The sequence below is a fragment of the Dendrobates tinctorius genome, unplaced genomic scaffold (genome assembly GCF_039654945.1).
Source record: "Dendrobates tinctorius isolate UK_male_01 unplaced genomic scaffold, ASM3965494v1 ptg000124l, whole genome shotgun sequence".
NCBI lineage: Eukaryota > Metazoa > Chordata > Amphibia > Anura > Dendrobatidae > Dendrobates > Dendrobates tinctorius.
The window spans coordinates 3,365,366-3,382,714 of NW_027361792.1; the positions used below are offsets into that span (position 1 = coordinate 3,365,366).

At 53.7% G+C, this 17,349-nt stretch overlaps 2 long non-coding RNA genes across 2 annotated transcripts in view; one reads left to right on the forward strand and one right to left on the reverse strand.

The window, feature by feature from the left end:
- The window catches only part of LOC141046923 (uncharacterized), a 74,737-nt gene extending 70,052 nt beyond the window's left edge, over nt 1-4,685 (reverse strand). The window contains exon 1 of the long non-coding RNA XR_012219697.1: nt 4,558-4,685. This is a non-coding gene — a long non-coding RNA (uncharacterized lncRNA). The remainder of the gene's footprint in view (nt 1-4,557) is intronic.
- LOC141046924 (uncharacterized) overlaps nt 699-17,349 on the forward strand; it is a 112,392-nt gene continuing 95,741 nt past the window's right edge. Inside the window, exons 1-2 of the long non-coding RNA XR_012219698.1 lie at nt 699-738; nt 4,537-4,686. This is a non-coding gene — a long non-coding RNA (uncharacterized lncRNA). The remainder of the gene's footprint in view (nt 739-4,536; nt 4,687-17,349) is intronic.

A 17,349-nucleotide genomic window follows, 5' to 3' on the forward strand; every position in this document is an offset into this window, starting at 1 on the left:
AGCGGGCCCCTAACCAGGTAATCCTGACTAGAGGTACATGGCGCACCATAATTGTGAGTATAGTGGAACATCAGCAAGATAGATAGATGAAGTGTGATAAAGTGACTGCAGACATGTATTACCAGCCGTAATTACCTTTATAATAATAAATTGCCTATTATTAACGCACCATTCCAGCGGGGGGGTGGTTCTTTATCACCGCTGGAGTGGTGCTCTAAGCGCAAGTCCCCTTCCCCGGTCATTTACTCATCCTCCGGCGTATTCACTGTTTTTGGCACCGCTCCAGTCCCACGGCTCAAACTTGTGAGCGCAGCTTCTGACTGACCAGAAGGTAGAAGCTACATCACAAGCGCTCAATGTAAGTCTATGAGAGGCGGGAACGAGGCCAGAACGAGGCCAGAACGAGGCCGGAACGAGGCCGGAACGAGGCCGGAACGAGGCGGGAACGAGGCCGGAAAGAGGCGGGAACGAGGCCGGAAAGAGGCGGGAACGAGGCCGGAAAGAGGCGGGAACGAGGCCAGAAAGAGGCGGGAACGAGGCCAGAAAGAGGCGGGAACGAGGCCAGAAAGAGGCGGGAACGAGGCCAGAAAGAGGCGGGAACGAGGCGGGAACGAGGCGGGAACGAGGCGGGAACGAGGCGGGAACGAGGCGAGAGCGAGGCCAGAACGAGGCGAGAGTGAGGCCAGAACGAGGCGAGAGCGAGGCCAGAAATAGGCCATACACGTCCCTCTATCACCTGTACGCCCACAGTAATAGGCCATACACGTCCCTCTATCACCTGTACACCCACAGTAATAGGCCATACACGTCCCTCTATCACCTGTACGCCCACAGTAATAGGCCATACACGTCCCTCTATCACCTGTACACCCACAGTAATAGGTCATACACGTCCCTCTATCACCTGTACACCCGCAGTAATAGGCCATACACGTCCCTCTATCACCTGTACGCCCACAGTAATAGGCCATACACGTCCCTCTATCACCTGTACGCCCACAGTAATAGGCCATACACGTCCCTCTATCACCTGTACGCCCACAGTAATAGGCCATACACGTCCCTCTATCACCTGTACGCCCACAGTAATAGGCCATACACGTCCCTCTATCACCTGTACGCCCACAGTAATAGGTCATACACGTCCCTCTATCACCTGTACGCCCACAGTAATAGGCCATACACGTCCCTCTATCACCTGTACGCCCACAGTAATAGGCCATACACGTCCCTCTATCACCTGTACGCCCACAGTAATAGGCCATACACGTCCCTCTATCACCTGTACGCCCACAGTAATAGGTCATACACGTCCCTCTATCACCTGTACACCCACAGTAATAGGCCATACACGTCCCTCTATCACCTGTACGCCCACAGTAATAGGTCATACACGTCCCTCTAGCACCTGTACGCCCACAGTAATAGGTCATACACGTCCCTCTAGCACCTGTACGTCCACAGTAATAGGTCATACACGTCCCTCTAGCACCTGTACGTCCACAGTAATAGGTCATACACGTCCCTCTATCACCTGTACCCCCACAGTAATAGGTCATACACGTTCCTCTATCACCTGTACGCCCACAGTAATAGGTCATACACGTCCCTCTATCACCTGTACACCCACAGTAATAGGTCATACACGTCCCTCTATCACCTGTACACCCACAGTAATAGGTCATACACGTCCCTCTATCACCTGTACGCCCACAGTAAAGTATCAAAAGCCCCCGACCTCCCCTTCTCCAGCCCCCCAGACATCAACTATTACATGTAATAGAGAACATAATCTCCTAACAAAACAGTATAATAATCAGCCCCCCGATGCCCTGTCGCCCCCTCACCCTCCTCAGCCCTCACATTCAGCCCCCCGATGCCCTGTCGCCCCCTCACTCACCTCAGCCCTCACATTCAGCCCCCCGATGCCCTGTCACCCCTCACCCACCTCAGCCCTCACATTCAGCCCCCCGATGCCCTGTCACCCCTCACTCACCTCAGCCCCCACATTCAGCCCCCCGATGCCCTGTCACCCCCTCACTCACCTTAGCCCTCACATTCAGCCCCCCGATGCCCTGTCGCCCCCTCACCCACCTCAGCCCTCACATTCAGCCCCCCGATGCCCTGTCGCCCCCTCACTCACCTCAGCCCTCACATTCAGCCCCCCGATGCCCTGTCGCCCCCTCACCCACCTCAGCCCTCACATTCAGCCCCCCGATGCCCTGTCGCCCCTCACTCACCTCAGCCCCCACATTCAGCCCCCCGATGCCCTGTCGCCCCTCACTCACCTCAGCCCTCACATTCAGCCCCCCGATGCCCTGTCGCCCCTCACCCACCTCAGCCCTCACATTCAGCCCCCCGATGCCCTGTCGCCCCTCACTCACCTCAGCCCTCACATTCAGCCCCCGATGCCCTGTCGCCCCTCACTCACCTCAGCCCTCACATTCAGCCCCCCGATGCCCTGTCGCCCCTCACCCACCTCAGCCCTCACATTCAGCCCCCCGATGCCCTGTCGCCCCTCACTCACCTCAGCCCTCACATTCAGCCCCCGATGCCCTGTCGCCCCTCACTCACCTCAGCCCTCACATTCAGCCCCCCGATGCCCTGTCGCCCCTCACTCACCTCAGCCCTCACATTCAGCCCCCCACTCACCTCAGCCCTCACATTCAGCCCCCGATGCCCTGTCGCCCCTCACTCACCTCAGCCCTCACATTCAGCCCCCCGATGCCCTGTCGCCCCTCACTCACCTCAGCCCCCACATTCAGCCCCCCGATGCCCTGTCGCCCCTCACTCACCTCAGCCCTCACATTCAGCCCCCCCGATGCCCCGTCACCCCTCACCCACCTCAGCCCTCACATTCAGCCCCCGATGCCCTGTCACCCCTCACCCACCTCAGCCCTCACATTCAGCCCCCGATGCCCTGTCGCCCCTCACTCACCTCAGCCCTCACATTCAGCCCCCGATGCCCTGTCGCCCCTCACTCACCTCAGCCCTCACATTCAGCCCCCGATGCCCTGTCACCCCTCACCCACCTCAGCCCTCACATTCAGCCCCTGATGCCCTGTCGCCCCTCACTCACCTCAGCCCTCACATTCAGCCCCCGATGCCCTGTCGCCCCTCACTCACCTCAGCCCTCACATTCAGCCCCCCGATGCCCTGTCGCCCCTCACTCACCTCAGCCCTCACATTCAGCCCCCCGATGCCCTGTCGCCCCTCACTCACCTCAGCCCCCACATTCAGCCCCCCGATGCCCCGTCACCCCTCACCCACCTCAGCCCCCCGATGCCCCGTCACCCCTCACCCACCTCAGCCCTCACATTCAGCCCCCCGATGCCCTGTCGCCCCTCACTCACCTCAGCCCTCACATTCAGCCCCCGATGCCCTGTCGCCCCTCACTCACCTCAGCCCTCACATTCAGCCCCCCGATGCCCTGTCGCCCCTCACTCACCTCAGCCCTCACATTCAGCTCCCCGATGCCCTGTCGCCTCTCACTCACCTCAGCCCTCACATTCAGCCCCCGATGCCCTGTCGCCCCTCACTCACCTCAGCCCTCACATTCAGCCCCCCGATGCCCTGTCGCCCCTCACTCACCTCAGCCCCCACATTCAGCCCCCCGATGCCCTGTCGCCCCTCACTCACCTCAGCCCTCACATTCAGCCCCCCCGATGCCCCGTCACCCCTCACCCACCTCAGCCCTCACATTCAGCCCCCGATGCCCTGTCACCCCTCACCCACCTCAGCCCTCACATTCAGCCCCCGATGCCCTGTCGCCCCTCACTCACCTCAGCCCTCACATTCAGCCCCCGATGCCCTGTCGCCCCTCACTCACCTCAGCCCTCACATTCAGCCCCCGATGCCCTGTCACCCCTCACCCACCTCAGCCCTCACATTCAGCCCCTGATGCCCTGTCACCCCTCACCCACCTCAGCCCTCACATTCAGCCCCCGATGCCCTGTCACCCCTCACCCACCTCAGCCCTCACATTCAGCCCCTGATGCCCTGTCACCCCTCACCCACCTCAGCCCTCACATTCAGCCCCCGATGCCCTGTCACCCCTCACCCACCTCAGCCCTCACATTCAGCCCCTGATGCCCTGTCGCCCCTCACTCACCTCAGCCCTCACATTCAGCCCCCCGATGCCCTGTCACCCCTCACCCACCTCAGCCCTCACATTCAGCCCCCGATGCCCTGTCGCCCCTCACTCACCTCAGCCCTCACATTCAGCCCCCCGATGCCCTGTCGCCCCTCACTCACCTCAGCCCTCACATTCAGCCCCCCGATGCCCTGTCGCCCCTCACTCACCTCAGCCCCCACATTCAGCCCCCCGATGCCCCGTCACCCCTCACCCACCTCAGCCCCCACATTCAGCCCCCCGATGCCCTGTCACCCCTCACTCACCTCAGCCCTCACATTCAGCCCCCCGATGCCCCGTCACCCCTCACCCACCTCAGCCCTCACATTCAGCCCCCGATGCCCTGTCACCCCTCACCCACCTCAGCCCTCACAATGCCCGATTCCATCACATTCACCCTCCAGTCACCATTACCCGCCACTTACCGAGCTTGCAGAGAGCGAGATAGGACCAGGAAGTGTCGGAGAGAGATGCCGGGTGGGCACTAGGACCCAGTGTGCCTGAGGAAATCCGAGCGTGCGCCACACTGCAACCAGGAAGAAGAAGCTCCTCAGGTCAGTAATGGCGGCACCGTACACTGCAGGAGGGCGGCTGTGCCGGCAGTGTGCAGGATGGCCGCCAGTCAGGGGAGCCTCCACTGTTAGCAGCTGCAGGATCTCCCTGCTCCCGTCCTGTGCTGTGTTCTGCCTCTCGGGGGGCCCCTTCATGTGAGGAGCCCCGGCTATGTTACTGCCCCATATACAGGCACGCTCAGTCAGGCTGAGTGTCCATGTGTCCTGCCTGGTGCAGGGAAAGAAGCTGCAATAAAAGACCCAAAAGGATGGGGCATATTGAGATCCATCAGCCCGATCCTGCTCTTCTCTGACATCTGCGCTATGGACATCTCTGTCACCAGTGTCCGGGGCGGCCTGCAGCCATTATACGCCCTCGTCTTCCTCTCCTGGTCGACTGTATTCACACGCTGCGGTTTTTTTTCCTCTCTCTTGGCAGTAAGAAACTTGCTGGTTCTGCTTAGTTTTTGTTTTTTTCTCCCTGTTAGAAGTTTTGGGGAAATGAAGGATTGGGCATCCTGAATTTCATCGTGCCCAATCCTCCGATAAGACGTGTTTGCACTGACTTTTTCCCCTCTCCCAATTGGGAACATAGATGTATTGGGGAGGTCAGACAGATAGCTGTGAGTGCTCCCAAAATGCTTCTCTACGATGGGGCAACCACTATTTGTGACATTTTCCCTGGTTTTAAGAGTCACCATTTCAATGCCTAAAATCAATATTGGATAGATGGGATCCGACTCCTGGCACTCCCAATAATCAGCTGTTGCCTGGTCTCTCATTGGCTAGAAATGCACAGCTCCTTACAACACATAGTGGCCGTTCTCGGTACTGCAGCTCTGATCACATTAACTTCAATAGGATCTGAGCTGCAATACCGAGAACGGCCAATGTGGGGTGTTGTTTCTTTGTCCCTGTGAACTCCTGACCACCAAGGCACCCAATATCAGCTGATTGGCGGGGTGTCGGACCCCCACTGAATTGATATCGAGGACCTATTCTAGGAATAAGTCTTAGTCTTGGACCACCCCTTTAATCAGTGTTTGACTCTTTGGGAAAATTTGAGGAACAGCTACAAATCCCAAGAGGAACCGCAGCAACGAATGATGTGAAAGGGAAGAAAGTATTAATAAAACATGGTCTATAAAGTGTCACGCTTACAGTTTCCAGCCTCGGTGCGCTGCCAAAACGATCTTTTTTAATGTGTGCGCCCTCAATATATTCCGAGCGAGCAGCGATGTGCTGAATTATCCATAAAACCGTACCGGATTTGTAACCGCCTGTGCTGCAGCCCCCGGATTCCTCCTCGCGTCCCCCCTTAATACAGACCATCTTTGGAATCTCCGCCATGGATCAGACTTGTACGGAGTCAGATAGCAATTTCCACTCTTCTCCGTCACTCTCCTGCCAAGAAGAAGCCGCGCGCTCCCCCTAACAATGGATTACAGTCACTTTGATGCTAAAAACAACCAAAGATGTTTGATATTTGTCCAACGCAACCGAAGGTGAAAACACCAATATCCGGCTCCTCTCAGTGCTCACAGCAACGTATGTGTCTATAGTTATAGCTCCCAGACGAGCAAGTGGGGTCACTCTGCCCCATGAGGCCCGACGGCCGTCCGTGGTGTGACTGCAGAAAACAGATCTCTGTGTATATATATATATATATATATATATATATATATGTACATTTATATACACTGTATACATATATACTGCTGCTAACATGCTGGCCTCTAAATCAAATGTCAGACCAAATTTGTAAGAGTAAGAAAAGAAATCACTGGACCTTCACCAGTAATGCTGGTGTATCACTGAGTCCTAGGGGTGTGTGTAGCTCTGATGAGTCCTAGGGGTGTGACTGTCTCTGATGAGTCCTAGGGGTGTGTCTAGCTCTAATGAGTCCTAGGGGTGTGACTGTCTCTGATGAGTCCTAGGGATGTGTCTATCTCAGTTCTAGGGGTGCGTCTATGCCTGTATGATTTCTAGGGGTGTTTCTACCTCTGAGTCCTAGTGGTGTGTCTATCTCTGATGAGTCCTAGGAGTATGTCTATCTCTGAGTCCTACGGTTGTGAGTATCCTTGAATGAGTCCTAGGGGTGTGTGTTGTGAGCTCATCTGTTCATTCACCTTTTGTGTCCGAGGATCTCCCTCTTCTGGTGAAGGAAGGTAGTGAGGCTGATTTGGATGAAAGAAACCAAACACCTGATCAGGTGGATTGTGACTGGGTAACGGGAACTTCAGACTGGATATAAGGCAGCCGACGCCCTTCTGAGTTGCTGGTGATTTCTCTGCTGGATTCTTGGAGACCAGTCTGATTCCTGCTTCCCAAAGATTAGTTTTTGCTCTGCTATTGAACTTATTAGTTTTGGTTTTGTTTACCTTGTTTTTTGGAGTTCAGCCATCCCCGGCCGGGGGTGTGCTGGATTCTTATTCCTTGATCAGTGTTCTCTTTTGCTCTGCTTTCAGAATATTCTGAGTGCTGATATAGGGTTTGAAGTCTAGTGACTTCAGGGTCCTTTTTGCTTATCAGTTGTGTTGGTAATATTTTTAGCAGGGTTTTCTCGGATTGCAGACAGCAGCTTTCCTATCCTGTCCTTTTTAGTTAGCTTGGGCCCCATCGTTTGCTCATCCTATCTTTCTATCTGTGTTAGTGTTTTCATCTTGCTTCCCCGTCATTATATGTTGGGGGCTGCCTATTGCTTTGGGGTCTGCTCTGGGGCAGTCAGTTTTTCCCTTTTCTCTCTGTAGGCTTATTTAGATCTCCAGCTGTGACAAGGTGTCTAGGATCACCGTAGGAACACTCCACGGCTACTGCTAGTTGTGTGATAGGATTAGGGGTCTGCAATCCGCTAGTTTCCAACCTCTGATTTTCTGGGCTGAGCTTGTGTTTTGTTTTTGTTACACTTCGGGTGCCGGAAGCGAGAGTGGACCCACTGGGCCGTGACACCGAACCCTCCCCGAGCGAGCGCACCAAGTGGACCGACCCCTATACAGGGATCGTTAGGGAACAGACTCGGGGAGTTCAAGCGCCACGGCAGCCAGGACCAGGGATCGGCTCAAGAGGGTGAGCGATGAAGAGGAGTAGTGGGAGATCCGAGGAGGAGACGGGTACACCGGGATCCGTAGGCGGAAGGAGTGGAAGGTGGGACGGCGGGACCAGCAGGAGGCAGGAAAGGGAGCAACACTAAAAGGAGAGAGGACACAGAGGGTTAAACAGCGGGCAGGAGCAGGAGACACAGCGATAACACGATGGCACAGCAGGAAGCACAGAGACTGGGAGCACAGGGACAGGGAGCACAAAGGCAGGCAGCACAGAGGGTTAACAGGATAGCAGCTGCTACAGCAGCGAGCACAGCCTCGACACAAGAGACAATAACTCAATAGTCAGGCGCCTCCCCTAGGGGAGGGCGGCCTGAAATACCTAGTGGAGGGAGCTGATAGGTCGGGCGGAGGTCCGAGCAGGTCACGCCGACAGACTGCCATAGGCGCACGATCTAACCCTCCGGCGCGTGCGCAGAGATACCATGCGCGCGGCCGAGGGAAGTGGAGGAGGACGTCGGGAGACCAGCTGCCGAAAAGCGCGCAGAGCGGGGGCGCGCGTCAAGGCAGAGACTGAGGAGGAAGCCGGACCAGGAGCGGGAGCGGTGAGTACAGGCGGGGAGCGGTGGGAGCGGTTCTAACAGTACCCCCTCTCTTACCGTCCCCTCCACTGCGTCTGGCTAAAAACCTCTTAAGAATGCGTGGAGCATTGATGTTTTCCTGTGGCTCCCAAGATCTCTCCTCGGGACCGAAACCCTTCCAATCAATTAGGAAAAAAGTTTTACCCCTGACTTTTTTCGAGGCCAAAATGTCTCTTACCTCAAAGATATCATCAGAACAGACAGGTAGAGGAGAAGGGTTGGGAGCCGGGTGGAACCGATTCAAGACAACTGGCTTAAGGAGAGAGACGTGGAAGGAGTTGGGGATCCGAAGCGAGACCTCCAGTTTGTAAGATACGTTGTTAATGCGTTTGAGAATCTTGAAAGGTCCAATGTAGCGAGGTCCCAGTTTGTAAGAAGGGAACTTTAGCCTAATGTACTTGGCCGAAAGCCAAACTTGTTGACCCGGGAGGTAGATCGGAGAGTCCAAGCGTCTTTTGTCAGCGTGTCTTTTCATGCGCTCCCCAGACTTTTTGAGAGCCTCCTTAGTCTCAGACCAGATCTTAGAGAACTCCAGGGTCAGAGAATCTGCTGCAGGCACACCAGAGGTAGTGGAAATAGGTAGCGGGATACCAGGATGCATCCCAAACACCACGAAGAATGGAGACTTGGCTGAAGACTCGCTGGGGTGATTATTGTAGGAGAACTCTGCCCAGGGGAGGAGATGGACCCAGTTATCCTGATGAGCGTTGGTGAACTGCCGTAAATATGTCGCTAGTACCTGATTAATGCGTTCCACTTGGCCATTGGACTGAGGATGGTACGCGGAGGAAAAGTCCAACCTTACCTCCAGAAGCTTACATAAGGCTCTCCAGAATCGCGAGGTGAATTGTACGCCTCGATCAGACACAATATGCTTCGGAAAGCCGTGGAGGCGAAAGATGTGCTGGATAAAAATCTTCGCCAACTCTGGGGCAGAGGGCAAGGCTGGAAGAGGCGTGAAATGGGCCATCTTGGAGAAGCGGTCGACAGTTACCAGGATAGTTGTATATCCGGAAGAGTCAGGCAGATCCGTAATGAAATCCGAAGCGATATGTTGCCAAGGGACTGAGGGAATCGGCAGGGGAAGCAGAAGACCGGAGGGTGATCGCCTAGGAACCTTGACCTTGGCACAAGAGGAACAGGATGCCGTGAAGTCAGACACATCCTGGTGGAGAGAGGGCCACCAGTAAAAACGAGCAATGAGCTCCATCGTCTTTTTGACTCCGACATGTCCAGAAACTTTAGAGGAATGTCCCCAATGCAGTACCTTTTTCCTGTCTGCCTCGGGCACGTAGGTCTTGCCTGGGGGAGGAGTAATCAGTCTCACCGGGGCCACCGTGATGATCTTGGCTGGATCGATGATGTGAGTCGGTTCCTCCACCAAATCAGGAGACTGCAGAGACCGGGACAATGCATCCGCCTTGAAGTTCTTTGGCCCGGGGCGGAAATGCAGCTTGAAATCGAACCGAGCGAAGAATAGAGACCATCTGGCTTGTCGAGGATTAAGTCTCTGGGCCGACTGGAGATATGCCAGGTTCTTGTGATCGGTAAAGATGGTAAACGGGTGGACCGACCCCTCAAGGAGGTAGCGCCACTCCTCCAACGCCAATTTTATGGCCAGCAGTTCACGATCCCCGATGGAGTAGTTACACTCTGCTGGAGAGATGGCTTTCGAAAAGAACCCGCAGGTAACCAGTCGGCCGGATGGGGATCTCTGAGAAAGCACTGCACCTGCTCCGATGGAAGAGGCATCCACCTCCAGAATGAATGGCTTGGTAGCCTCGGGTCGGTGTAAAACAGGTGCCGTTGCAAAGGCTTGTTTCAGACAGGCCTCTTCAGCCTCCGTAGACCAGGACGAGGGGCTGACGTCTTTGCGAGTGAGACTGGAGATAGGTCTGATGACGGATGAAAAATGCGGCACAAATTGGCGATAATAATTGGCGAAGCCGAGGAACCTTTGAATCGCCTTGACTCCCACCGGCCGGGGCCACTGAAGAATTGCCGACAACTTTCCAGGATCCATCTCCAGACCAGAATCAGAAACAATGTACCCCAAAAATGGTAAGGAAGACTGCTCAAAGAGACACTTCTCCAGCTTCACGTAGAGGTGATTCTCCCGTAGGCGTTGTAGAACCAGTCGAACGCTCCTCCTGTGAGAAGCCAGATCCGAGGAAAAAATAAGGATGTCGTCCAGATACACCACCACGCAGGAGTATAATAGATCTCGGAAGATATCGTTGACGAATTCCTGGAACACCGCGGGAGCGTTGCAGAGACCGAAGGGCATGACCAGATATTCGTAATGCCCGTCCCGGGTGTTGAAGGCGGTCTTCCATTCGTCACACGGACGGATGCGGACGAGGTTGTAGGCTCCGCGTAAATCCAACTTCGAGAAGATGCGGGCCCCACGCAGCCGATCAAAGAGTTCTGGGATGAGAGGCAAGGGATACTTGTTTTTTACAGTAATGTCGTTCAAACCCCGGAAATCGATGCAAGGACGGAGAGAACCGTCTTTCTTCACAAAGAAAAACCCGGCTCCGGCAGGCGAAGAAGACTTCCGTATGAAACCTCTGGCTAAATTCTCACGAATGTACTCAGACATGGCCGCAGTCTCAGCTGGGGACAAGGGATAAATTCGCCCACGGGGCGGAATGGTCCCGGGTCGTAGCTCGATAGGGCAGTCATACGGGCGATGCGGAGGAAGGATCTCCGCCTCCTTCTTATCGAACTCGTCTGAGAACGACCAGTATGCGGCTGGTAAGCCCCCAGGACCCGAGGAGACTGGAGGAGGACTGACTGGACGCACAGACCTCAGGCATCTCTCCTGGCAGGGATGTCCCCAGCGGAGGACCTCCCCGGAACGCCAATTCAGGACGGGTTCGTGTGTTCGAAGCCAGGGTAGGCCAAGTAGCAAGGCATGGCCTAGGTCGGGAAGAACGTAGAATGCGATCCGCTCCCGGTGCAAGGCCCCGATTTGCAGACACACCTCCTCCGTAACCAGGGACACGGACTCCTGTAGGGGTCTTCCATCTACGGAGGCGATAACACGCGGAGTTTTCAGGGTAATAACGGGAATCCGGTACTTCCTCACCTCCTTCAATCTCATGAAGTTCCCCGCCGCGCCCGAGTCCACATAGGCCACCTCCGAGCCACGTCTCTGACCAAAAACCAGCTGAACCGAAAGGGTAAGGGGATGAGAGGAGTGAGATACACCTAGGTCGGCCTCTCTTACCTGCCCTAGGTGGAGGAGTTTCCCGGCTTCTCAGGACAAGAACGCAGGAAGTGGGATGCGCTGCCACAATACAGGCATAAACCCTGCATCAGTCTCTCCTTACGGCGCTGTTCAGCCAACTTGACTCGATCCACCTGCATCGGCTCCGGTGCCAGACTGGAGGACGGACCAGGAGGACGAGGACTGGACGGCCTGTGAAAAGAAGCAGATGGTCTGAGCGGACGCCTCTCTCTCGCAGCCTCTCTAGCGCGTTCCTGGAACCGGAGGTCAATTCGTGTGGCCAGAGAAATAAGATCCTCCAAGGTGGTCGGGGTATCACGCCCTGCCAGTTCGTCTTTGATTTTGCCGGAGAGACCATGCCAGAAGGCCCCGACCAAAGCCTCGTTATTCCACCCCAACTCAGAGGCCAAGGTACGGAACCGGATGGCATATTGTCCGACCGTAAGGGTACCCTGAGTGAGGCAGAAAAGGGACTCCGTGGCGGAAGCTACCCGACCGGGCTCGTTAAAGACTCTACGGAAAGTGTCCATGAAGTTCTGGACACTAGAGACTACGGGATCGTCCCACTCCCACAGAGGATTCACCCAGGAGAGGGCCTCTCCCTCCAAATGGGACACAATAAAGGCCACCTTGGCCCGATCAGTGGGATACTGTTGGGGCAATAGTTCGAAATGCAACCTGCACTGATTTAGGAAGCCCCTGCACAACTTTGGGTCGCCGCCATACCGAGGCGGTTTACCCAGCCTGGGTGACGAGGCAGGTACGGAATCGGAACCGCGAGACGGATCGCGCGCGGCAGCCGACTGCAGGGACAGCAACCGATCGTCGACCGAGGCCATGTAAGAGAGGATGTGGGATTGGGTGTCCCGTTGCTGAACCAGCTCCTGCTGGAGGCTGGCCAGTTGGGAGGCGTTGCCAGGGTCAGCAGCCTGTAAGGCCGACAGGCGGGAATCCATGGTCTTCATAAAAGACATAATTCGAGTCTGGTTCTCCCTCAGGAATACCAACTCCTTTTGGGCGGCGGCGGCCCCGGCGGGGTCCATGGCCCTGACTATTCTGTTACACTTCGGGTGCCGGAAGCGAGAGTGGACCCACTGGGCCGTGACGCCGAACCCTCCCCGAGCGAGCGCACCAAGTGGACCGACCCCTATACAGGGATCGTTAGGGAACAGACTCGGGGAGTTCAAGCGCCACGGCAGCCAGGACCAGAGATCGGCTCAAGAGGGTGAGCGATGAAGAGGAGTAGTGGGAGATCCGAGGAGGAGACGGGTACGCCGGGATCCGTAGGCGGAAGGAGTGGAAGGTGGGACGGCGGGACCAGCAGGAGGCAGGAAAGGGAGCAACACTAAAAGGAGAGAGGACACAGAGGGTTAAACAGCGGGCAGGAGCAGGAGACACAGCGATAACACGATGGCACAGCAGGAAGCACAGAGACTGGGAGCACAGGGACAGGGAGCACAAAGGCAGGCAGCAAAGAGGGTTAACAGGATAGCAGCTGCTACAGCAACGAGCACGGCCTCGACACAAGAGACAATAACTCAATAGTCAGGCGCCTCCCCTAGGGGAGGGCGGCCTGAAATACCTAGTGGAGGGCGCTGATAGGTCGGGCGGAGGTCCGAGCAGGTCACGCCGACAGACTGCCATAGGCGCACGATCTAACCCTCCGGCGCGTGCGCAAAGGTACCATGCGCGCGGCCGAGGGAAGTGGAGGAGGACGTCAGGAGACCAGCTGCCGAAAAGCGCGCAGAGCGGGGGCGCGTGTCAAGGCAGACACTGAGGAGGAAGCCGGACCAGGAGCGGGAGCGGTGAGTACAGCTGGGGAGCGGTGCTAACAGTTTTTTCCTCCTCGGTGACTCAATCATAACAGGTGTGTCTATCTCAGCATGAGTCCAAGGGGTGTGTCTATCCCTGAATGAGTCCTAGGGGTGTGTCTTTCTCTGAGTCCTAGGGGTGTGTCTATCCCTGAATGAGCCCTAGGGGTGTTTCTACCTCTGAATGAGTCCAAGGGGTGTGTCTATCTCAGTATGAGTCCTAGGGGTGTGTCTATCTCATAACACGGCATGTAACACTGGGAGAGAGACTAAAATGAGGGAATTTGTGATGCCCTCGCTCTGGAAGTTATCCCGGCGGGGCGGGTGCAGTATGTACTCACACAGGGTGATGTGAATGGAGTCTTACATGGAGATGAAAACCTTCTGATTGTGCAGAATATGTATAATTCTATCCTGTGCATACATCCCGCATCACAGGAGCTGAATACTTTCTGGATTGACGTTGGCGCTAAGTCATGAAGGGGATGATGCTGATTACATCGGTATGTTTATCTCATAATTGATTTTAGGGAGAAAATCGCCCGTTTCATGAGTTGCGGCACTTTCTCCTCCTTCGTAATAATTAAGGTAAGTTTGTGCTTTATGTTTAGCCGAACAACCAAACCAAACTATACTTTCCCACAAAAGTAGGTGTGTAGAGAAAACTGACATACCAAAGTACACCCACGTAAAGTTATATTATTTTCTTTGTGTGCAGCAAGCCAAAAAAAAGTAAGCCTGATGCTAACAACGGGATCCCACCCAAGTATAAGCTGAATGTGCAGGAAAGTTTGGCTAAAGTTCTCCTCCAAAGATGTGTCCTGTGTGCGCGAGCCTCGGGCATGCCCTAAAAGCTTTATGGGCTATCGATACACGCACTGACATCATGCAAGGACCATGACGAAATTCAGACCTGACTGCTGGTAAAGTCAACCCTTTACTGCTCCCCAAAGAGGTTTGTAGAGTCCAAGTCATACAGTGTTGCTTGTTTTGGAGTATAATACGTGGAAAAAAAAAAATGGAAAGTGCTGCTTGTTCTTAAATGGAGCCTTGGGTCCACAAGTAGGAAGGGTCCCGAAAGGCAGAATTTCCAGACACAGGATGGGTATATGCATTTGGGGTACATTTAGAGAATGTGAGTACAGAGACGTAAAGAGAAGCTGCAGAAGAGCTGAACCAGACTGAGGATTTGACGATGAATCCAAGATTCTGGTGCATCCATGTTGAGCCCAATGGAGAAGCAGCCGGATCTGCTACACTTTTGCGGCCATGTATTGCCTAGGCATACGTAAAATTTATGGGATCAAATAACTAAAAATTAGAATGTGCATATGTACTCACCCCTTTTGCTATGAAGTCCCGAAAAATTTCTGGTGCAAACAATTCCCTTCATGAGTCCCATGCGTAGTGATAGGACGTTCCCCTGTGTGCAATCTAAGTGTCACATGTCTGTCAGTATATACACTTTACCTTTTCTGAAAGGACACAGAGGCTGCAACACTATTAGCAAGACGCACCTCTAACCAAACACCACCATGAAAACCAAGGAGATCCCCAAACACCACCATGAAGACCAAGGAGATCTCCAAACACCACCATGAAGAACAATGAGACCTCCAAACACCACCATGAAGACCAAGGAGATCTCCAGACAACACCACAAAGAGCAAGGAGATCTCCAGACAAAACCATGAAGACAGACCAAGGAGATATCCATACAACACTATGAAGACCGAGGACATCTCCAAACACCACCACGAAGACCAAGGATATCTCCAAACTCCACCACGAAGACCAAAGAGATCTCCAAATAACACCAAGAAGATCTCCAAACAACACCACAAAGACCAATGAGATCTCCAAACAACACCACAAAGACTAAGGGGAGCTCCAAACAACACCACGAAGACCAAGAAGATCTCCAAATAACACCATGAAGACCAAGAAGATCTCAAAACAACACCATGAAGACCAAGAAGATCTCAAAACAACACCATGAAGACCGAGGAGATCTCCAAACAACACCACGAAGACCAAGAAGATCTCCAAATAACACCATGAAGGCCAAGAAGATTTCCAAACAACAGCATGAAGACCGAGGAGATCTCCAAACAGCACCACAAAGACCAATGAGATCTCCAAACAACACCACGAAGACCAAGGGGATCTCCAAACAACACCACGAAGACCAAGGGGATCTCCAAACAACACCATGAAGACCAAGAAGATCTCCAAACAGCAGCATGAAGACCGAGGAGATCTCCAAACAGCAGCATGAAGACCGAGGAGATCTCCAAACAGCAGCATGAAGACCGAGGAGATCTCCAAACATCAGCATGAAGACCGAGGAGATCTCCAAACAGCACCATGAAGACCAAGGAGATCTCCAAACGGCACCATGAAGACCAAGAAGATCTCCAAACAATAGCATGAAGACCGAGGAGATCTCCAAACAGCACCATGAAGACCAAGGAGATCTCCAAACGACACCACGAAGACCAAGGGGATCTCCAAACAACACCATGAAGACCAAGAAGATCTCCAAACAACAGCATGAAGACCGAGGAGATCTCCAAACAGCAGCATGAAGACCGAGGAGATCTCCAAACAACAGCATGAAGACCGAGGAGATCTCCAAACAGCACCATGAAGACCAAGGAGATCTCCAAACGGCACCATGAAGACCAAGAAGATCTCCAAACAACAGCATGAAGACCGAGGAGATCTCCAAACAGCACCATGAAGACCAAGGAGATCTCCAAACAAGTCAGGGACAATGTTGTGAGTATTACAAGTCTGGGTTTGGTTTTTAAAAAAATCTCCCAATCTCTGATGATCCCCCCACCCCGAAGAACCATTAAATCCATCATCAAATGAAAAGAACATGGTACCACAACAAACCTGCCAAGAGAAGGAGCCCACCAAAACTCTCAGCCCGGACACAGATTGCATTAGTCAGAGATGCCGCACATAGACTAAAGCTAACCCTGAAGTAGCTGCAGATTTCCCAAGCAGAGACTGGATTATCTGTCAATACAACCACAATAAACCATACACTCCATAGAGTTGGCCTTTATGGAAGAGTAGGCAGAAAAAAGCCTTTACTTACATACAAAAATTGTAAGGCTCGTTTTGAGTTTGCCAAAAGACATGTGGGAGACTCCCCAAATGTATGGAGGAAGGTGCTGTGGTCAGATGAGACCAAAGTGGAACTTTTTGACCATCAAGGTAAATGCTATGTCTGGCACTAAATCAACACAACTCATCACTCAAGAACACCATCCCCACAGTGGTACATGGTGGTGGCAGCATCATGCTGTGGGGATGTTTTTCGGCAGCAGGGACAAGGAAAATGGTCCATGTGGCGAGGAATATGGATGGTGCGAAAGTCACAGCCCAGACCTTAATCCAATGGAGAATCTGTGGTCAGACGTGAAGCTTGCTCTTCACCAGAGGAAACCATTGAACCTGAAGGCGCTGCAGCAGTTTTGTCTTGAGGAATGGGCAAAATTCCCAGTGGCCAGTTGTGGAAAGCTCATAGAGACTTATCCAAAGCGACTTGCAGCTGTAATTGATGCAATAGGAGGCTCTACAAAGTACTGACTTTAAGGGGGGTGAATAGTTATGCACAGTGAAGTTTTCAGTATTTTGTCCTATTTGTTGTTTACATCGCAATAAAAAGAAAACCAAATGTTCAAAGTTGTCGGAATATTTTTTACATGAACTGATGCAAAACCTCAAAAAAACAAGTAAAATTCCAGACTGTGAGATAGCAAAACGCATCTTGTCTCAGTGTATAATCCAGAGCGCTTTCTCACCTGCCGTCCGGTTTCCCGTTTGCCAGTAGGAGATGGGTTGTTACTCTTAATAACTGAGCATCTGGACCAGTCAGTGCACTCTGCTGCCTCAGAGGAGCGCCGGGGCACTGACACTAACCGGAT